The 23,301-nt window shown below is 40.7% G+C and overlaps 1 protein-coding gene and 1 long non-coding RNA gene across 8 annotated transcripts in view; one reads left to right on the plus strand and one right to left on the minus strand.

Moving 5' to 3' along the window:
* Positions 1 to 23,301, plus strand: part of PCED1B (PC-esterase domain containing 1B) — a 154,299-nt gene that overhangs the window by 110,683 nt on the left and 20,315 nt on the right. For 3 of the 7 annotated variants that reach the window (XM_063672697.1, XM_063672699.1, XM_063672696.1), the window contains one exon: positions 19,276 to 19,332. The exons of the other annotated variants lie outside the window; for them this stretch is intronic. The gene's annotated coding sequence lies outside the window, so the exon portion shown is untranslated. The remainder of the gene's footprint in view (positions 1 to 19,275; positions 19,333 to 23,301) is intronic. 7 annotated transcript variants of the gene reach the window in all.
* On the minus strand, positions 16,268 to 23,301 carry LOC129010077 (uncharacterized). Its single transcript, XR_008492919.1, has 3 exons — positions 23,242 to 23,301; positions 23,023 to 23,122; positions 16,268 to 17,751 (listed from the first exon to the last, which is right to left on the minus strand). It is a non-coding gene; the product is annotated as an uncharacterized LOC129010077 (long non-coding RNA).

Raw genomic sequence — 23,301 nt, forward strand, 5'->3', positions numbered from 1 at the left:
CTGCAAACAATGAATTCAAGAGCTGTATTCTATTTGTCTTATTACTCTCAGCACTTACTGAAGGGCTTAACAATCAGTAGACTCTCATATGGACCAAAACATGAACTCTCAAATTTGTTGTATCTTCAGAGAGGTTAAGTAATTGACTCATGTTCACACAGGAAGTACAAAGTGAGACCGGATTTTGCATTCAGGCATCTGACCATCCCCACTTCCTATGAGCATCACTGTCCACTCAGTTGTTCAAGCCAATGCAGAAACCAGGGAACCATTCTTTATAATAATTCCCTGCTCACAATTCCTGCCCCCTTCCCCCTTTCCACTCCAGTCATTGTTTCAGCCCAACACCTTCTCCTCAACCCTCAATCCCCATGGTAATTCAGATTACTGCCTTCACTCACCTGGATTACAACAATACTTAGGGTATAGGATTTTGGCTGACCCCCAAAACAAAAGATTAAAAATTATGGATGACTTTTATAAAATACAAGCATGTCTTACAATTTCCCTTAGAGACAAAGATATACTTCTGCCTACTCAGCCCTGAGTAGCTTCAATCATGGTTCTCTAGTAAGTTAGAATTATATTTTCTCCCCGTGACGTACATTTCAGTATAAGGATCAGCAGCATTGCTCCAGTCCTATAAATCATATGAGGCAACCAAATAGTCTCCAAGATTCTAGCTCATTTGCCATTCATCTGTTTTAAGATTGCATTTCACCAGTTTATTTCAGGGTGTCTGACATTTTGGCCCCGGTTTTGATAACTGCAGATTGTTGTTATTTTAAAGCCATTTCATTGCTCAGTCTTTCTGGGGCTGGGGCCCTGCCTTGCTCTTGCCCTCACTAAGCTGCATTCTGGTTTCCTGCCTACCTCCCTTGACTTTGAATAACTATCACATGCTCTTGCTGTGCTTTTGCTGTGCTCTGCCACCTGCAGGGCCCTTGGTCATACTGTGTTGAGACCTCCCTGCAGGACTGGCTGCTTGCCCTTTGCAACAAGCATTTTTCAGATAACTGCCCTCCATGCTCCTGAAACACATCTGTCTCCCCACTGCCTGCCTCCTCTCAGGAATAAGTCTTTTTTTTTTTTTGAGATGGAGTCTCACTTTGTTGCCCAGGCTGGAGTGCAGTGGCACGATTTCAGCTTGCTGCAACCTCCACCTGCTGGGTTCAAGTGATTCTCCTGCCTCAGCCTCCTGAATAGCTGGGATTACAGGCACGCAGCACCACGCCTGGCTAATTTTTGTATTTTTAGTAGAGATGGGCTTTCACCATGTTGGCCAGGCTGGTCTCGAACTCCTGACCTCGTGATCCACCTGCCTAGGCCTTCCAAAGTGCTGGGATTACAGGCGTGAGCCACTGCACCTGGCTGGGATGGGTCTCTTTACAGGTACTGGAACTAATTTAGAACCATAAATGTCCCTTTGATAGCTACTTATTGCAAACACAAGAGAAATTTACTTAGTGTAAAGAAAATCAATCATTTTTGGCAAACTACTTAGACTTTCAACAGTGAAGCTTCTCAGAATGTTGAGGTCTCCTGCTCTTCTGGGAACTGTGGGACAAAGTACTCCAGTTAATATTCTCAGATGACCTGCCAAGAAGAAAGGTCACACCGGTAGGAGTTCCATGTACTATTTAAAGAACAGACCTTAGATGGGAGAGGCAGCAATATGTGGCCAGGGTTTTAATGAGGAAGAGAAAGGTGCCATGTGGCTAAATTCGATAGTAAATGAAATTGTTGTGTTCAGAAACAACACTGGCCTCTTATCCTGTTTCATAATTCCTCTTCTTTAAAGTTATTATCTTCATTTTGAGTATTGTGAATTATTTATTAGTATTATGTATTTAACTTGTTAAATGAAGAAATGTGTTCTTGTATGGGGGGGGGGAAGAAAAGCCTGTTTTAGTCTTTTGGAATTCATCTTTAGAAATATTTCTAAAAGTAGGCCGGGAGCGGTGGCTCACGCCTATAATCCCAGCATTTGGGAGGCGGAGGCGGGTGGATCATAAGGTCAGGAGTTTGAGACCAGCCTGACCAACAAGGTGAAATCCCGTCTCTACTAAAAATACAAAAATCAGCTGAGCATGGTGGTGCACGCCTGTAGTCCCAGCTACTTGGGAGGCTGAGACAGGAGAATCGCTTAAACCCAAAAGGCAGAGGTTGCAGTGAGCCGAGATCATGCCACTGCACTCCAGCCTGGGCAAAGGAGCGAGACTCTGTCTCAAAAAAAGGGAGAAAATGAGGATCATGAGAAAATGAAACAATTTTTCTCCATATTACTTATGTGTACAATCCAAATCCATCTACTAGCTGGTGACTACAAATTTATTCATTTTCCGTCTACCCACCCTCCTTCCTCTGATTATCTTTCTAAATTCACTTAGAGGCAGCAACTACCCAGAAAAAAACCCCACCATAGTAGAGTAGAGGAGGGATGGGTGTTGTATTAAGGAAGGTATAGTCGCTGTAAGTAACATGCTGCAGTAAGGGCCAGAAATAAGAAGGTTGCTCACAGCAGCCCCAGTAGAGTTTAATATCAGATATTGAAGTGAGTCAGGAAGATCTAAGAAAAACATACCTGAGTCTACCAGAGTTGTCTGTTCCCACTTTTTTCACTCTTCATTTCCTCACCCTCTATTCGCTTTTCATGTATAGTTAAATATTCATTATTCATTTTATTTTATGCCCATGCAGATAGCAGTCAGAACTTAATGTTATAATATACTGGCTATGGTTATGTTTTATTAACCATTTGCTTTTTTCTTGAACTTAATAATTGCATTTTTTAAAAACTGCTTAGTTTTCTGGTCTCTATTACAATTCTTCCCACACCTTCCAATATTCTATTAGCTGAATTTTCCAAAGAGTAGTCAAACCAGGTGATGTATTAATTTCAGTTCCAAAATAAATGAATTCTTTTAACTTTGCAAAGACTATTACATATAACACTATGTTACGAAATTTGAATATATTGACATTTTTAAAGTAGAGTGTTTATGTGTGTAACTTTTTAAAAATATGTAACCATAAAAAAGTAGGTAAATAATATCATCTTCAACTTAGACTGCTTTGCTAGGAGGCAGTAGAACTTAGTAGTTAAGTGTCTGGCATTAGAGCAACTAGCTTCAAATCCTGGCTCTGCCACTTACTAGATGTGCCTACCAGAAACAAGATACTCAACCTATTTGCGCCTCAGTTTTCTGATCCATAAAATGGAGATAATAGTACCTAACTCAAGGATTGCTCAAGCTTAACTTAAGTAATACATGTAAATCACTATATGTTGCCTGACGTATAGTAAATACTCAGTAAGTGTTAGGTATTATTTAGCACAGTAGCAAAGGAAGAAACAATTTAAAAACACCGAAAAACTTCATCTAAAGTTTATATATGGGCTGGGCACCGTGGCTCACGCCTGTAATCCCAGCACTTTGGGAGGCCAAGGCAGGCAGATCACCTGAGGCCAGGAGTTCGAGACCAGCCTGGCCAACACGGTAAAACCCCGTCTCTACTAAAATTGCAAAAATTAGCTGGGCGTGGTGGTGGGCGCTTGTAATCCCAGTTACTCGGGAGTCTGAGGTAGGAGAATTGCTTGAACCCAGGAGATGGAGGTTGCAGTGAGCCAAGATAGCACCACTGCACTCCAGCCTGGGCAACAGAGCAAGACTCCATCTCAAAAATAAATAAATGTATAAAAAATAAACTTTATATATGAAAAAATATGAACATAAAATTAACAGAAAAATAATAAGCTGAAATGAAAACATTTGCAGCATGGATGGCAGGCCAAAATGTTAATACACTTAATATGTAATAATCCTTAGATAAAATAGAAAAGTAGGCAAAGTACACAAATTGGCAGTTTATTTAAAAAAAAAACAGATGATAGACCAGCCTGGCCAACATGGTGAAACCCCATCTCTACTAAAAATATAAAAATTAGCCAGACATGGTGGCGGGCACCAGTAATCCCAGCTACTCAGGAGGTTGAGGCAGAAGAATCACGAACTTGGGAGGCGGAGGTTGCAGTGAGCTGAGGTTGCACCACTGCGCTCCAGCCTGGGTGACAGAGTGAGACTCCGTCTCGAAAAAATATATATATATATAAGAAACATATCTGCCCTCACTTGTAAAAAAAAAAAACATTGCATATTAAAATACAATGATAGCCAGGTGCAGTGGCTCACACCTGTAATCCCAGCACTTTGGGAGACCAAGGCAGGCGGATCACCTGAGATCAGGAGTTTGAGACCAGCCTGGCCAACGTGGTGAAACCCCATCTCTAATAAAAATACAAAAAATTAGCTGGGCATTGTGGTGGGTGCCTGTAATCCCAGCTACTCAGGAGGCTGAGGCAGGAGAATCGCTTAAACCCAAAAGGCGGAGGTTGTAGTGAGTCGAGATCGTGCCATTGCACTCCAGCCTGGGCAACAAGAGTGAAACTCTGTCTCAAATAAATAAATAAATAAATAAATAATATAATAAAATAAAATACAATGATATACAAAAAAAGGGAGAAGACATAAATTACTAATATTAGAAATGAAAAAGGGGCCATTGTTACTGACTCCATGGACATTAAAAGAATATTAAAGGATTATTAGTCACAACTTTATGCCCACAAATATGATCATTTATATGAAAATAGACCATTTCCTAGAAGGACACAGTCTACTGAAACCCACACAAAGAGAAATAGATAATCTGAATTAGCCAATATATATTAAAGAAATTTAACTGATAATTAATAACCATCTAAAACAGAAAGTACCAGGCCCAGATGGGTTCACTGGCTAATTCTACTGAACATTTAAGGAAGGAGTGATACCAATTCTCTACTATTTCTTCCAGAAAATAGAAGTGAAGGAAACACTTCTTAACTCATTCTATGAGGCCAGCATTAATCTTATACCAAAACCAGACAAAGACATTAAAAGAAAGGAAAACTACAGACTCACATCTTTCACAATCATAAATCCAGGAATTCTCAACAAAATATTAACAAATGAAATCTGACAGTGTATAAGAAGAATTATGCACCACAACAAAATGCCTTTTTTTCCAGGTATACAGGGTGGTTCAATTGATTTGAAAATCAGTTAATGTAATTTATCGTATCAATAGGCTAAAGAAGAAAAATGTATATGCTCATATCAACAGATGCAGAAAAGCACTTGACAAAATCCAGCACTCATTCATAGTTTAGAGAAAAATCCCTCAACAAACTAGGAGTAGAGGGCAACTGGATCTCAACTTCATAAAGGATAACTGCAAAATAACTACACCTAATATCATGCTTAATGTTAGGAAACTAGATTCTTTCGCCCTACGATCAAGAACAAGGCAAGGGTGTCCCCTCCCTCTCACTACTCCTATTCAGCATTGTACTGGAGGTCCTAACTAATGCAATAAGACCAAAAAAACAAAAACAAAAAAACAAAAAACAACAACAACAACAAAAAAGCAAGGTAAACGGATTGAGAAGGAAGAAAGAAATAAAACTTTGTTCACAGATGACGTGATTATGTAGAAAATCCCAAAGAAGCCAGGCGCGGTGGCTCACACCTGTAATCCCAGCACTTTGGGTGGCCGAGGCAGGCGGGTCACCTGAGGTCAGGAGTTCGAGACCAGCCTGGCCAACATGGTGAAACCCTGTCTCTACTAAAAATACAAAACATTAGCCAGACATGGTGGCACATGCCTGTAATCCCAGCTACTTGGGAGACTGAGACAGGATAATCTCTTGAACCCAGGGGGCAGAGGTTGCAGTGAACTGAGATTGTGCCATTGCACTCCAGCCTGGGCAACAAGAGCTAAACTCCATCTCAAAAAAAAAAAAAAAAAAAAAAAAAAAAAAGAAAAGGAAAGGAAAAAGAAAAAAAAAGAAAAGAAAAGAAAGAAAATCCCAAAGAATCAACAACAGCAAAAAACCATCCCGGAACTATTACAGTAAGTAATTATAGCAAGGTCACATAACACAAAGTTAGTACACAAATGTAATTGCTTTCCTATATATCAGCAATGAACAACTGGAATTTGAAATAAAAAATAGACCATTCATATTTGCACCAAAAAATTACTTAGGTATAAATCTAAGGACCTATATAAGGAAAACTACAAAACTGTGATGAAAGAAATCAAATGACTAAATAAATGAAGAGGTATTTCATGCTCATGGATAGGAAGACTCAAATTCCTCATGCTACCAGTTCTTCCTGATAACTTGATCTATAGATTCAACACAATCCACATTCAAATATCAGCAAGTTATTTTATGAATATTAATAATTTTATTCTAAAGTTTATAAGAAAATGCAAAAGACCCAGAATAGCCAACATAATATTGTAAAAGAACAGAAGTAAAAGACTGACACTATCTGGCATCGAGCATTACTGTAAAGCTATAATGATCAAGACAGTGTGGCATTTGTGAAGGAAAAGACAAATAGAACAATAAACCTATATAAATACAGTCAATTGATCTTTGACAAAGGAGCAAAGGCAATTCAATAGAGAAAGACTAATCTTTTCAACAAATGGTTCTAGAACAACAGGACATCCACATGCAAAATAAGAAAAAAGTTAATCTAACACAGACTTTGCACCTTTCACAAAAATTAACTCAAAGTGGATCATAGACTTAAATGTAAAATATAAAACTGCAAAACTTCTAGAAGATAACAGAAGAAACTCTAGGTGACCTTGTGTTTAGTTGTGAATTTGTAGATTCAACACCAAAAGCACAATCCATGAAAGAAAAATTGATAAGTAAGACTTCAATAAAACTAAGAACTTCGGCTTCGCAAAAGATACTGTTAAGAAAATAAAAGGGCAAGTCACAGACAGGGAGAAAATATTTGCAAATATATCTGATTAAGAAGTATTATCCAAAATATCAGCCTGGGCAACATGGTAAAACCACATCACAACAATACAAAAAAATAAGAAAATTAGCCAGGTATGGTGGCACAAGCCTATAGTCCCAGCTACTCAGGAGGCTGAGGTGGGAGGATGGCTTGAACCCTGGGAGGTTGCAGTGAGCCAAGTTCACACCACTGCACTCCAGCCTGGGCTATAGAGACAGATCTTGCCTCAAAAAAAAAAAAAAAAGTTCTATCCAAAATATGTAAAGTGTTAATATTCAACAATATGAAAGCAAACAACCCAAGTAAAAAAATGGGCAAAAGACCTGAATAGACACCTCACCAAAAGAAGACATACAGATGGCAAATAAGCACATGGAAAAATGCTCAATACCATATATCATTAGGGAATTACAAACTAAAATAATGAGATACTATTACACCCCTATTAGAATGGTTAGAAAATCAGAACACTGACAACACCAAATGCTGGTGAGGATGTGGAGCAACAAGAACTCTCATTTGTTGCTGGTAGGAATGCAAAATGCCACAGCCACTTCAAAAGACAGACTGGCAGCTTTTACAAAGTTAAACATAGTCTTAACATAGACTCCAGCAATCGTACTCCCATTTACCCAAGTGAGTTGCCATTTATCCAAATGAGCTAAAGACTTATGACCACCGCAAATCCTGCATTTGAATGTTTGTAGCAGCTCTATCATAATTTCCAAAACTTAGCAGCAAATGCCCTCACCAAATGCCTTGCTGATATTAGTGCAGTGTGCCTACAGAATTCCACTGCTCTGCTGGACCAGTAACGCTAGGCCATGTCAGTTGAGATCACTGCAGAGTAAGTGGAAAAAATAATAATGAGACTTAAACAATAACAGACATATGCGATGTGGATTAAAAGACACACTTGTTCATTTAAATTCTATTTCCCCAGTGTTCTAAAAAACAATATAGACATTTGTTTGAAGTTATTTGAAAGGCTTTTAAAAAGTTTCAGATAGTATGATTATTGATACTGTCGTACCTGAGCGAGTTAGAGAAAACGCCACACTTTGAGACGAATTAAGAGTCCATTTATTTAGCCGGCGGCCAAGAGACGGCTAACGCTCAAAATTCTCTTGGCCCCGAAGAAGGGGCTAGATTTTCTTTTATACTTTCGTTTAGAAAAGGGGAGGGGAGTCTAGTTAAAAGAATTTTACAGAAATAAAGTAGGCAAAAAGTTAAAAGGATAAAGGGTTACAAGAAAGTAAACAGTTCCAGGTGCAGGGGCTTTAAGTCTATTACAAGGTGATAGACTCGGGGCTTTGGGCGTTATCAATCAGACGAATTCCTGGGAATTGCGGATATAGCTTGCCACAGTATCTTATCAGTTAATTGCACTGTTGGATGTGCTGGAAGTCAGCTTGGGCAAGTTAAGTCCTTGAGGAAGGGGCTGCCAGTGAAAGAGCCAAGATGGAGTCTGTCTGGCTCTCTTAGCTAAGGGAGAGTCAATTCAGGTGGAAGCAAGGCTAGGTGATTAAAGGAAAAGAGAGAGTCTAAAAACAGGGTTAGTAAAAACAAGGTTGGGCAATACAATACTGCCCAGCAGTATTTTATTGTTATTCCTTAACAAAGGAAGAATTTTTTTTTTTCTTTTTTTTTAAGACAAGGTCTCATTGTATCATTCAGGCTGGAATGCAGTGGTGCGATCTTGGCTCGCTGCAGCCTCAACCTCCCCGGCTTAGGTGATCCTCCCACCTCAGCCTCCTGAGTAGCCGAGACTACAGGTGTGCACAACCACACAGAGCTAATTTTTTGTATTTTTGTAGAGATGGGGGTCTCACCATGTTGCCCATGCTGGTCTTGAACTCCTGAGCTCAAGTGTTCTGCCCACCTCGGCCTCTCGAAGTGCTGGAATTACAGGCATGAGCCAACACACCAGGCCTGGAAGCAAATACTTTTAAGTTTGTCTTTGAGGAGTGGTATGTGTAAACCTGAGTATCCATCAGAAAACAGGCCACTAAGCTCTGCCCAATTATGAAGAAATATTTAAAGCCATTTAGATCAAGTACTATATTAGTTAGTATATTGATGTTACAAATATACAGTTATCTATATTCATTGTAAGCACCACAAATAAAATATAAATATCACCTAGAGGATACTTATGAAGCATTCAGGCTTTGAGAACCTGATTCTAATGTGCTACTAAGATAATGAGAATTCATTAAGAGTTCTTTGCACATAATAGAAGGGTTAATATTTGCAACAACAGGGAGTTGATATTAAATAGAACATTCTAAGCTTCCATTCCTGGATTGGTTAAAAGTCTGGAAAATTATGTCAAAATTTGCCCATCAAGAGATGATACTGCATTGCAGAAGCACATGAGCTTCCAGGTTATGCCAGACTGGATGTTGCCTGGGAAACCATTACTGGCTTTTGCTACAGCTAGAAGAGAAAGCCTGTTCCTAAGGCGAAGATAGTTTCAGAACTTTGTGTCTCTAGTTCTTTCATAGCTTCTGCAGTCCTCACTGCTCACATGTCTTCTACCCACAGCCCCAGTTTGATCTGATTCTGGGTGGTCCCTGATTCCCAGATATTTGCCTGAATTTGACTCCTTCACGTCTAGACATTAGTAAAAAAAAAAAAAAAAAAAAGGAAAAAAGAAAAAAAATTGCAAACCTGCAAAACTGTTTGGTTTTACCTACGCAATACCTTTTTATTTGAGGAAATGTTTAAAAATCAGGATGCAGCTCATAAAAATATATATTTACAGTTTTTCTATTTTTGAAAAATTGGAATTTTGGCAAGTTAAAGCCATATTCCCTCATGAAGTAATCTGCTAGAGCAGAGTGGCCACTGTGCTCTTAAATGACACATGTGGTCTCCAGTTTGCCACAATCCTCACTAATCCCAATTGTTCCCAACACTGAGGCTATTAATTTTAATTTACCACCATACTTTCGCCTCTGTATATTCTTTATGGTAAAGAAGTACTTCTCTTTTCTTTTCTTTTTTTTTTTTTCCTGAGACAGTCTGGCTCTGTTGCCCAGGCTGGAGTGAAGTGGCACGATCTTGGCTCACTGCAACCTCTGTCTCTTAGATTCAAAAGATTCTCCTGCCTCAGCCCCCCAAGTAACTGGGACTACAGGCACCCGCCACCATGCCCGGCTAATTTTTGTATTTTTAGTAGAGATGGAGTTTCACCATGTTGGCCAGGCTGGTCTCAAACTCCTGACCTCAGATGATCCACCTGCCTCGGCCTCCCAAAGTGCTGTGATTACAGGCATGAGCCACCGTGCCCAGCCTTCTCTTTTCTTTTTTTAATTTTTTAAAATTTTTTATTTCCAACTTTTAAGTTAAGGGGTACATGTGCGGGTTGTGCAGTTTCGTTACATAGGTAAACATGTGCCATTGTTTACCTATGTAAAACATAGGTAAAACATACCTATGTTACATATGTTACATAGGTAAACATGTGCCATTGCACAGATCATCCCATCACCCAGGTATTAAGCCCAGCATCCACTGGCAATTCTTCCTGATTCTCTCCCTCCTCCCACCTCTCACCCTCCGACAGGCCCCAGTGTGTGTTGTTCCCTACCCTTGGTGTCCATGTGTTCTTAACATTTAGCTCCCACTTATAAGTGAGAACATGCAATATTTGGTTTTCTGTTCCTGTGTTAGTTTGCTAAGAATAATGGCCTCCAACTCCATCTCTGTCCCTGCAAAAGACATGATCTCATTCCTTTTTATGGCTGCATAGTATTCCGCAGTGTATATGAACCACATTTTCGTTATCCAGTCTATTACTAATGGGCATTTAGGTTGATTTCATTTATTGCTATTGCTACTAGTGCTCCAATGAACATACATATGTATGTGTCTTTATAACAAAATGATTTATATTCCTTTGGGTATATATCCAGTAATGGGATTGCTGAGTCTAATGGTATTTCTGCCTCTAGGTCTTTGAGGAATTGCCACACTGTCTTCCACAATGGTTGAACTAATTTATACGCCCACCAACAGTGTAAAAGCATTTCTTTTTCCCCACAACCTCGCCAGCATCTGTTGTTTTTTGACTTTTTAAAAGTAGCCTCCGCCTCCCAGGCTCAAACAATCCTCCACCTCAGCCTCCCAAGTAGCTGGGACTACAGGCATGTGCCATCATGCCTAGCTAATTATTGTATTTTTAGTAGAGACAGGGTTTCGTTCGCCATGTTGGTCAAGCTGGTCTCGAACTCCTGATCTTAAATGATCTGCCCGCTTCGGCATCCCAAAGTGCTGGGATTACAAGTGTGAGCCACCACGCCCAACCCCCATATGAATTTAAAAATTTTTTTTTCTAATTATGTGAAGAATGTCAATGGTAGTTTAATGGGAATAGCATTGAATCTATAAATTTCTTTGGGCAGTATGGTCATTTTCATGATATTGCTTCTTCCTATCCATGAGCATGGAATGCTTTTCCATTTGTTTATGTCCTCTCTGATTTCTTTGAGCAGTGGTTTGTAGTTCTCCTTGAAGAGGTCCTTCACTTCCTGATACTCTTCCATGTTTAATATGCAAAGTGAATCTATATACAAAGAACAAACCCTGCTCATTTTTTCATTTATATCTCATGTCTGGTCCCTACAGCCATTTAACTTTGCAACTCCTGGTCTCACTCACAGATCTCTGGGTGTTCTTGAAGTGTGTATTATGCTGTTAATTTACTCCCAGGGCTACCTTGCACTTTGTTTCCTTAATCCTCCACTGCCTACAGACCAGGGGAGGCAGGTCATGCATCTAAAAGTAAAGGTTCTGGGTGGCTCTTAATTGCTCCTCTGAATTTGCCTTATTGTCTACAGATGGGCCATAACATTTTTTTCTAATTTAGCAATAAATACTATATACTTAGTGACTCTTAGTATAAAAGAATCTGGATACTCTAGCTCAGTTGCCTCCATAATCATTTAATTTTCCTTGTAATTGAGGTTATATGTAAATACTGTAACCATAAACTAATGTAGCCAATAGTGTAACCACCTAACAGGTTCTCTTTGCCCACTGCCTAGACAGAGCCAGTTTATTAAGACAGGGGAATTGCAACAGAGAAAGTGTAACTCATGCAGAGCCACAGTATGGGAGACTGGAGTTTTATTATTACTCAAATCAGCCTCTCCAGAGTTCAGGGATCAGAGTTTTTAAGGATAATTTGATGGGTAGGGGGTTGGAAAGTGGGGCGTGCTGATAGATCAGGTCAGAGATGAAATCATAAAAAGTCTAAGCTGTCCTCTTGCGCTGAATCAGTTCCTGGATGGAGGCTACGAGATCAGATGAGCCAGTTTATCGATCTGGGTGGTACCAGCTGATCCATGGAGTACAGGGTCTACAAAATACCTCAGGCACTGATCTTAGGTTTTATTATAGTGACGTTATCCCCAGGAGCAATTTGGAAAGGTTCAGAATCCTGCAGCCTCCAGCTGCATGACTCCTAAACCATAATTTGTAATCTGGTAGCTAATGTGGTAGTCTTGCAAAGGCAGTCTAGTCTTCAGGTAGGAAGGTGGTTTGTTTTGGCAAAGGGCTGTTATCGTCTTTGTTTCAAAGTTATACTATAAACTAAGTTCCCGCCAAAGTTAGTTCAGCCTATACCCAAGAATGGTGTAACAGCTTGGAAATTAGAAGCAAGGTGGAGTCAGTTAGGTCAGATTTCTTTCACTGACATAATTTTCTTAGTTGTAATTTTTGCAAAGGCAGTTTCAATAGTTTTTTATGAATAGGAGGAAAGAAATAAAGAGAGGGAAGGAGGGAGAAGAGGAGGGAGGAAAAGAGGGAGAGAGAGAGAGGAAGGAAGGAAGGCAGGAAGGCAGGCAGGAAGGAAGGGAGGAAGGAAGGAAAAAGAAGGGGCAATAACCATGTAACTGCCTAAGGGGTTCACCTTGCCCACTGCCGAGACAGAGCCAGTTCACCAAAATAAGGGAATTGGAATAGAGAAAGAGTAGTTCACGCAGAGCCAACTGTGCGGGAGACCAGAGTTTTATTACTACTCAAGTCAGTCTCCCCCAGCATTTGGAGAGCAGAGTTTTTAAGGACAATTTGGTGGGTTGGGGGAAGCCAGTGAGCCAGGAGTGCTGATTGGTTAGGGATGAAATCATAAGGAGTCGAAGCTGTCTTCTTGCGCTGAGTCAGTTCCTGAGTGGAGGGCACAAGATCAGATAAACCAGTTTACCAATCTGGATAGTGTCAGCATCGCATGCAGGGTCTGCAAAATATCTCAAGCATTGATCTTGGGAGCAGTTTAGGGAGGGTCAGAATCTTGGAGACTCCAGCTGCATGACTGCTATCCATAATTTCTAATCTTGTGGCTCATGTTAGTCCTACAAAGGCCATCTACTCCCCAGACAAGAAGGAGGTCTGCTTTGGGAAAGGGCTGTTATCATCTTTGTTTTAAACTATAAACTAAATTTTTCCCAAAGTTAGTTCAGCCTATGCCCAGCAATGAACAAGGACAGCTTGGAGGTTAGAGGCAAGAGAGCGTTGGTTAAGTTAGATCTCTTTCACTGTCTCAGTCATAATTTTGCAAAGGCAGTTTCAACCATAGTCAGCCCTCAGTAAGTACTAACCATAATATTGTCAATGACTGGCATCAGGCTTGGTGTGTTTTGCTCCACCTCCTGCCTCCTTGGTAATTCCTCAGCCTGCTGGGGACAAGGCAAAAGTCTTTTTTCAGTCTCTCTTTATATGAAATGATCATTTTTTAACTGCTAGGTTTTCTTTGGGGGTGCTGAGGCAGAAGGATCACTTGAGGCCAGGAGTTCAAGACCAGCCTGGTCAATATGGCAAAACCTCATCTCTGCCCTACCCCGCCAACAACAACAACAAAAAAAAATCCAAGGTTTTTTTAAGGACCTTGTATGTTAAAAAGGAAAGTGAGGAAGTAGATCTGACGGTAGTTACAGATACTACCCTGTTTCTACCTTCCACTCTGTGCTCTCAAATCCCAACATCACCAACATAAATAAATGGTGATTAGATGTTTTAGCCAGCATTTGCTCTTGCCTTAAGTAAATGGCTATTCGAATGGCCAGGGACTTTGACATATTCATCCAACTGAAGCTGAACTCAACTTGGCAGGCTCTGCCCAGGTAGAAGGGGCTCTGAATGGGATTTTAGCAAACAATCAGATGTTACCAAAATCTTATTAGGAGAACAGCATGTAGAGTTACCCTGTGGTCTCTAGCTCAGGGCCTTGAGGGAATATCCTTTCAGGACCTAGATGGAGCCCCATGGTCAATGCACCAAAAAAATAAAGGACTTTAGCCTGAAGGTGACAGATGGAGGACTAAATTACTTTAAATTTTTGTCCAAAATACATAAAACAAATTGCTAGGATAATATCAGTGTTGGTTTGAATAGCCTGTTGGATTGGTTGAGATGAAGTAAGGAGCTGGCAGCTGGGCTCATCTGGTAGCACAGATAAGAACCTAATTAGCTCTATGAAAGAGGAAGCCCTGTGCCACCTCCCCAGAGCTGTGTGAGGCCCAGGGGCACACCTTCCAGCTGCCTGAGGCTGCTGCCTCCTCCCAGTCCCACTGAGGAAAGGAAGTGCTGTTTCTCTCCTGATAGGACAAGGATGACCCAGCAGATGGGCATGTGGGCAGGCAGAGCTCTCAACTACCTTTTCTCTTAGCATGGGTGACAGTGTGTATGCCCACTGACCTGCCTTCCTTCCTCTTTGCTTTTGTGGACCAAGCGATGGAAGGAAATGACAATAAGTAAATCTTCCTTACACAAATATGTAAGTATGCATTCCTCTTCATCAGACACAATCACAACTTAAAGAACTTGCATCAGTCTTGTGAGCTGGCCCCTAACCCCTGACTATAATCAATTATTCTTAAGATACCTACTGAGAGAACTTATTCAGATAAAACATTTTAGGGCTTTTTCGATTTGAAGTTTTTCTATTTAAAGAATAACAAGCTCCTTCTCTAGTTTTCTTTAACAAACTAAGCATATGACAGGCAGAGGTTACAGATTTTTCATAGCTTACTTCCTCCTGAAATTTAAATCTGTGGTTAATCAAGCTCTGTGAATGACAGTTTCTCCCTCGAACTTTGTGGGCTAACACAGCTCTCTGAACACCCATAATTTGTTGGGTTTTTTTTTTTCTTTTTTTCCTGAGCAGTGTAAACAATTGTAAAGCTTTAAATAAATAAGCTATAAGAAGTTTTCCCAGGGTCTTCATTCTGTGACTCCACCAGGTATCAAGGTCTCTGAACCAGCTGCCCTTAGACACATGCCTGAACTCAAAGCAGCCATACTGTTAAGGGATAGACTTGGTGCTGTAAACTTAGCGATTTTGGTTTTTGTTTGTTCGTTTGTTTTCAGACAGGGTCTCGCCTCCCAGGCTGGAGTGCAGTGGCACGATCATAGCTCACTGCAGACTTGACTTCCTGGGCTCAGGTGATCCTCCCACCTCAGCCTCCTGAGTAGCTGAGTATAGCACGCACCACCACCCTCAGCTAATTTTTAATTTTAATTTTATTTTTTTTGAGACGGAGTCTCACTCTGTTGCCCAGGCTAGAGTGCAGTATCGCGATCTCGGCTCACTGCAATCTCCACCTCCCAGGTTCCAGCAGTCCTGCCTCAGCCTCCCAAGTAACTGGCACTACAGGCGTATTTTTAATAGAGACAGGGTTTCTCCATGTTAGCCAGGCTGGTCTCGAACTCCTGACCTCAGGTGATGCACCCACCTTGGCCTTCCAAAGTACTGGGATTACAGGCATGAGTCACCCTGCCCAGCCTATTTTTATTTCTGTATAGATGGGGTCTCACTATGTTGCCTAGACGGGTTTCAAACTGCTGGGCTCAAGCGATCCTTCCACCTTGGGCTCCTAAACTGTTGGGTTTACAGGCGTGAGCCTGTTTTGATTTCACTTGTAGGGAACAAAGACTGACACTGGCCGGGTGCAGTGGTTCATGTCTATAATCCCAACATTCTGAGAGGCTGAGGCAGGCAGATTGCTTGAGCCCAGGAGTTGGAGACCAGCCTGGTCAGTGTAATGAGACCCTGTATCTACCAAAAATAACTTAACAACAACAACAAAAACAAATGCCCTGCTTGACTTTGTCACAGTGTTTTAATTTTCATTTACATCACCCTTCTCTATGTGACACTGTGGGTGTGGCATCTGTGCTACTCAGGACACAGTGAGGTGTCTGGTGTCAGGGTGAGCAAAGACCAAGGCAGGCAGAGGGACCTCAGATTCTGGCTTCACTGCTTAGTGTCAGCTGATTGGCTTGAGGCAGAACCAGCCCTCCAGGAAGTCCTTTCCCTTTTCTGATATTCCTCATGGAGACAGTAAGAGCTACCCTGCAGGGTGGTTTTAAAGGTAACAATAGGCTGGGCTCACCTGTAATCCCAAAGGCGGGAGGATCACCTGAGGTAAGGTGTTCGAGACCAGCCTGGCCAACGGGGCATGGTGGCACATGCCTGTAATCCCAGCTACTCAGGAGGCTGAGGCAGGAGAATCACTTGAACCAGGGAGGCGGACTTTGCCGTGAGCCATGATCATGCCATCGCGCTCCAGCCTGGGCAACAGAGCAAGATTTCGTCTCAAAAAAAAAAAAATAATAATAATGAATAAATGAATATGTAACACCTGGATTAAAGTACGCTGTCAATAAATGGTAGCAATAATAATTATTGTTGATTTTGTAAAAAGAGTTAATACACTTATAATGCTTGGAATAGTATACTCAGTAGGTGTTCATTGTTATTGAATATTGTTATCAAAGGGAATCCAGATGCCTTATCAATTTGGGATCTTCAGGCTTTATCCCAGTAATGCTATGGATTTGGCTAATGTGTTTGATTAAGGCAGAAAGGCTGGTATCTTCAGAAAAATTTTGACGTGATTTAGCAGGTTAAATTCAACCTACGAAGGGAAGTAAAATTATAAGATCTGCGTCTTAGAAAGAGCAAGACTGTAGTTTAGAGAATGGATTGGAGGAAGAGAAACTTGGAAGCCACAGCACCACCACAGCAGGATTCTAGATTTGAACTAAAGCAGAGGCTATAGGAAGAGAAGTGGACTGATCAGAGACTGGCTTTGGAGACAGAAGCTACTCTACTTGTGGCAGATGAAGAGGAAGGAGTCACAGATGATCTTGAGATTTCTGTCTTGGGGTAACTGGGTGGATATTGATTTCATTTACTGAGAGGAGGAACAGTTTTGGAAAATAACATGATTCGTTTAGAATTTATTTTAAATTGGAACCTTGTGTGGTCAGTTTATTCAACCAGAAACAAAGACATTTCTTTACTCTTAGCTATTTTTGTCATGTATTTTAAAACTATCCCATAATTTAACCAGCATATATCACTAAGAATAAATGCATAGGTAGAAAATAACCACAATCAGATTCTTCTGTCATGATACCAAAATATAAAGTGGCTGGGGCCACAGTTATGCAACACTTAGAAATCATGACTAACAAAACAGAATATTGACATATGATTCAAAGACTTACAATTATAGATTAATTAAACTGCACCAGATTCAGATAAATGAAAGTAATGTCTGATTCTCCATCTTCATTTATTTAAATGTATTTCAGGCCGGGCTGGGTGGCTCATGCCTGTAATCCCAGCACTCTGAGAGGCCGAGGCAGGAAGATCACCAGAGGTCAGGAGTTCAAGACCAGCTTAGCCAACATGGTGAAACCCTGCCTCTACTAAAAATACAAAATTGGCTGGGCGTGGTGGTGCATACCTGTAATCCCAGCTACTTGGGAGACTGAGGCACGAGAATCACTTGAACCCAGGAGGTGGAGGCTGCAGTGAGCCAAGATCATGCCATTGCACTCTAGCCTGGGCAACTGAGCAACACTCTGTCTGAAAAAAGTAATAATAATAAATAAATATATTTCAGAGACGCAACAACAAACTATGTTAAGGAAAAGAGCACCCTAAAAGAAAAAGGAAGGTCAAAAAAAGTAAGCTGTAACAATATTTTTGTAAGTGATAATTGGGAAAAATACTTAAAAGCCTACTATTTTACCGGTAAAATGGAATAGTGATATATGATTAATTTATAAAACAAATGATGCAATGTGGGCCAATCGTATGTGCAAAGCAAATATTCATCATAAAAGAATATGACTAGAAGCTACTTTTCATGGCACTATTTTCATTTTCATGTTTTCAGTAGAATTTTAAAAATCCCTTTTCAGTAATAGAAGTGATACTCTAACATAAAGCCATAGATGCACTCCCAACATTGAATTCTAATTATCTGCTTCTGTGTTTTTTCCCTCCCTGCACTGTGAGCTACAGAACATAGAGAAGACCATATCCTACTCAACCTCATATCTCAGGTGCTAAGCACTGTGCCTGACCGAGGGAGCACTCGATGAATGTTTATCTAATAAAGTAAGAAAGGAAGAACAGCACACATCCAAAAATATTAAGCTGTTTCTATCTTCCTTGACAAAACAACCTTATGGCAGGGCACAGTGACTCATGCCTGTAATCCCAGCACTTTGGGAGGCTGAGGCATGTGGATCACTTGAGGCCAGGAGTTCAAGACCAGCCTGGCCAACATGGTGAAACCCCAACTCTACTTAAAAAAAGAAAAAAAAAAAGTAGCCAGGTGTAGTGGCACATGGCTATAATCCCAGCTACTCAGGAGGCTGAGGCAGGAGAATCGCTGGAACCTGGGAGACGGAGGTTGCAATGAGCCAAGATGGCACCACTGCACTCTAGTGTGGGCAACAGAGTGAGACTCTATCTCAAAAAAAAAAAAAAAAAAAAAACTGCATACAGTGGCTCAGGCCTGTAATTCCAGCACTTTGGGAGGCCGAGGCAGGCGGATCACTTGAGCCCAGAAGTTCAAAGCCAGCCTGGGTAACACGGTGAAACCCCATCTCTACCAAAAATACAAAAAACTAGCAGGGCATGGTGGCTCACTCCTGGGGTCCCAGCTACTGGCGATAGGTGGGAGACTGAGGTGTGAGGATCACTTGAGCCCGGAGGTGGAGGTTTCAGTGAGCTGAGATCACGCCACTGCACTCCAGCATAGGTGACAGAGCAAGACACTGTCTCAAAAAACAAAAAGAGAAAAGGAGAGAGACCGGAATTAGAAAACTAAGCCTGTGGTTTAAAGGTAAGGGACATTGCTAAATAATGTAAAACCCAATTCTTGCAGGGCATTAAATTATTCTCTGTAAAAAGAGCTTACAGCCTTACAGAAAAAAATTCATGAACTGTAGCTCTGGAACTATGAGTCTGGGACCCAGGAAGCCTGGTCTTTAGTCCAAGCTCAGTAGTTAACCTGTGTGATTCAGACAGTTGCTCAATCTCCCCGAGCTTCAACTTGACCTAATGATGATTTCTGTCATCTCCCTTCCACTTGCACAGTCTATTCCTGCAGTGATGGTATCATATTAGCCCATGGAACAGTGCCCATCAAACAAGGTACTTGTCAGTATTTACATTTTTTTCCAATGGTTAGTCATTTAAAGAATTATTTTGCATTACTAAAGCATGGATGCATGTATACTAATCCCTGGAATAAAATGAGCATTTACTAAGTGCCAAGCAGTCTGCTTAGCACTTTGCAGGTTTAAACTTCACAACTGGAAGTGGGCCAGAGGGGTTGAGTACCTTTCCCAAAGTCACACAGCTTGTGGATTATTAATTTGGGACTCTGAACTCAGGCTTTTCTGCCTGCAAAGGCCATGTTCTGAACCACTAAGCTGCATTGGAACAGAATACAGAACTTGCATAAAACATGAGAATTCTAAGAATTCTGTGGAAATGTTTAAGAAATCCTGACAGAATGGGATCTTTTATAAATTCACATTTCTCATTCCATCCATCCTGAAAAGTGAAATCACTGATTTGGCTCTTCTCAATCTGTAACATCCCAAATCCCAATAAGTATTCCCTTGTTCATCAACACAAAGTTTGCACATACTTAGTGCAAAATTTAGTTCTGTTACTAAATCGAACTCATGAGAAGTTTTAATCCAGAATCTCAAAGTTCCTAATATGCTATCAGAGAAGATTTCATACCCTAATAGAAACAAATTATTCATTATTCATATGTGCTTGAAAGTACTAAATGTGAGTGCTTTGAAGAGAAATTATCAAAAATATGTGGACTGTTTAAGTCAGACAAGCAAAGAAAAAACATAGTTTTGTGATTTGCCAAATTTGGCCCATTCGTTTAAGGCAGCCCAGGAATAGATTTAAGCGCATACACACATGAGCCAGCTGAAATTAATGTATATATATGTATATATTTAATGGGCTGATTTCTGGCCCACTTATAGGATTCCCAAGAAGATAAGAAAAATAATTGCGTCCCTTAAGATAGAAAATGTGGATAAAATGATAATGGCTTGCATAAAGAAAAGTTTAAATTTCTCTGTGGCTGTAACTACTAATGAACTGCTAATAGTAAAGGATATCTGTGTGTGAAAGCACATTCACAGGGTAAAACATTATATGTGCATAAGTTGTCATTACTGTTTAAGAAAAAGCCAAGTTTGGTGGGTAAAAAATAAAAGATGGCTCACTGAGCTTTGAAATATGCAGTGGGGCCAGAATAGCACTAGTAGCCAGAATAGCAATAGTAGCTGTCTACATAGAGCATAATAAGTTCTTGAAAGCAAGAAAATCAGTTGAAAATCTGTTGATCTCAACTTTATTTTAAGTTTAAAGAGTATAAGTGTGATTATCATTTGCATTATTACAGCTCCTCTGTTCTCTGGTCTTGGGATGATTACAGAGATTGTTCTTTTATTCTTACAGTGCACAGACTAGCTGAAATCTACAGAACTAGAAAGATTTGCAATTCATTTATAGAATTGCTAGAACTAGATAATGGCAGATTTTCAAAGTTATGTAATAGACTACTCTGGATTATAAAATACTAAAGCTATCAGTTGGGTTCTGCCTTGATTGTATTAAATTTCACAGTAATGACTGTACTAAAACTTATTGGGAAATGCAAGATAACTTTATCGATGGCCATAGAGGATGAAAACAATGCATAATGTATGGAATTAATTTTAACCCACACACTGAGTAGACAGTGATGTAAAGTAAAATGATATTTTTCAAGGAAAGACAATTATGTCACATTATAATCCAGTTTACATAAATAGCATACTATTAAAAAAGGCTAAGTCTTCAGAGCACGTAATTCAGGACTGTTGTGAAATCTCTTACTCTTGTTGGTTAGTTATTTTGTGCTGTAAGGGAGGGAAAATGGCTTCCTCCCTACTTCTAGGTTCTTTGGCTGGGATACAAATTAAATTGACACAAAACAGATTAACAGAAGAAAAAACATTTTTGGCCAGGCTCGGTGGCTCATGCCTGTGATCCCAGCACTTTGGGAAGCTGACGTGGGAGGATCACTTGAGCCCACGAGTTCAAGACCAGCCTGGGCAACATATTGAGACCAAATCTCAATTCAAAAAAAAAGAAAAGGAAAAAACATTTTTAATTATATGCACACACAATGGAATCCCACAAAATATGAGACTCAAAGAAAGGCCAGATGACAGAAGCTTATCCTGAGCTACAGGAAGGAATAGGGACTTGGTGCTTCTGCAGGGAACTAGTGACAAGTTATAGGAGGGTGATGAGAGGAAATGTATGGTGAATAAAGGATGTCTTGTTATGTAAATAAAAAGTCTCCCAGGTAATAAAAGTTGTCTGAGAGCAGGACTCTTCCTGATACAGATACTTTGACTAATGTAGATTTCTTTTTTAAATATAAATTTATTTTACAAAAGGACAGCTTTTCAGAGATACTCCTGTGTCTGCAGTTGCTCAGAATAATCAGCTCGAAATATGCCAAATAACTATATTTTGAGGTGGCATATTTTTTATTTTTGAGATGGAGTCTCGCTGTTGCCCAGGCTGAGGTGCAGTGGCGCAATCTCGGCTTGCTGCAATTTACGCCTCCTGGGTTGAAGCGATTCTCCTGCCTCAGCCTCCCAAGGACCTGGGATTATGGGAACCTGGGGGTGGTATATTCTGATCTTCTGTAGTCATGCACTGGGATCTTCTGTAGTCATGCATTTTCTCTCTCTCTCTCTTTTTTTTCTGATTCATTATTTCCTTTTCTTTTTCATCTTGGTATTTGCATGGAAAGTGATATTCCTCTCCCCGAAATCATATTATTCCAGACAAAAGAAAACAAATGCCTACACTTATCTAATCAATCAGAAGACCATCTCCCCCCCTTTTTTTTTTTAAAGACAGAGTCTTGCTCTTGTCACCCTGACTGAAGTGCAATGGGGCGATTTTGGCTCACTGCAACCTCTGCCTCCTGGGTTCAAGCAATTCTCCTGCCTCAGCCTACCGAGTAGCTGGGATTACAGGGACCCGCCACCACACCCAGCTAATTTTTGTATTTTCAGTAGAGACGGAGTTGCACCATGTTGGCCAGGCTGGTCTCGAACTCCTGACCTCAGGTGATCCACCCGCCTCGGCCTCCCAAAGTGCTGGGATTATAGGCATGAGCCACAGCGCCAGATGAACCATCTCCCTTTTAAGGACTCTGTCCCCTTGAGTTACCTGCTGGTTTCAAGTGGAACACTAGGGGAGGAAGCAGAAAGTTCTTGTCTTGCTGTGCCACATACTGGATCTAGCTGACGCCAGGGCTCAGGCCTGTGGTTTCCTGTAGTGTGGACTGAGCTATTTTTCCATCAAGAGGGCAGTGGAGAGATGAAGTGAAAGGATTTAAAAGCGGTTTATGGCCTGGCATGGTGGCTAACCCCTATAATCCGAGCACTTTGGGAGGCCAAGGCGGGTGGATCACCTGAGGTAAGGAGTTCGAGACCAGACTGGCCAACATGGTGAAATCCCATCGCTACTAAAAATACAAAAATCAGCCGGGTGTGGTGGTAGGTGCCTGTAGTCCCAGATACTTGGAGCCTGAAGCAGGAGAAGTGCTTGAACCTGGGAGGTAGAGGTTGCAATGAGCCGAGACCACGCCACTGCACTCCAGCCTGGGCAACAAGACCGAAACTCCGTCTCAAAATAAATAAATAAATAAAAATAAAAGAGGTTTGTAAACTGTAACACCTTGCACAGAAACACAAGATTACTATTATTAAATATTATTTAGAAAAGTAGAGTTCTTCTTACCATTTCCCTGTTTCTTTCTTCTCACTTCCTCCTTTCCCCTTCTGACCACCTTTTCAGCCGTGAACATACCACACCAGCAAGAACAATAAGAGCCAAGGGTCTGAATTGTTTAATCAAAGGAAGAGTCAAAATAAGCTACACCCAGATTACTGAGAAAGGTGAAATGAAAACAAGCTCAAAACCAAATTCCAGGAATATGCTGTCTTTGTATTGACTTACCATTTCATGTTTTCACACATGTCAAAGTCTTGAAGCTTCGGTCATTAGTCTTCCGCTTCC

The sequence above is a fragment of the Pongo pygmaeus genome, chromosome 10 (genome assembly GCF_028885625.2).
Source record: "Pongo pygmaeus isolate AG05252 chromosome 10, NHGRI_mPonPyg2-v2.0_pri, whole genome shotgun sequence".
Taxonomy (NCBI): Eukaryota; Metazoa; Chordata; class Mammalia; order Primates; family Hominidae; genus Pongo; species Pongo pygmaeus.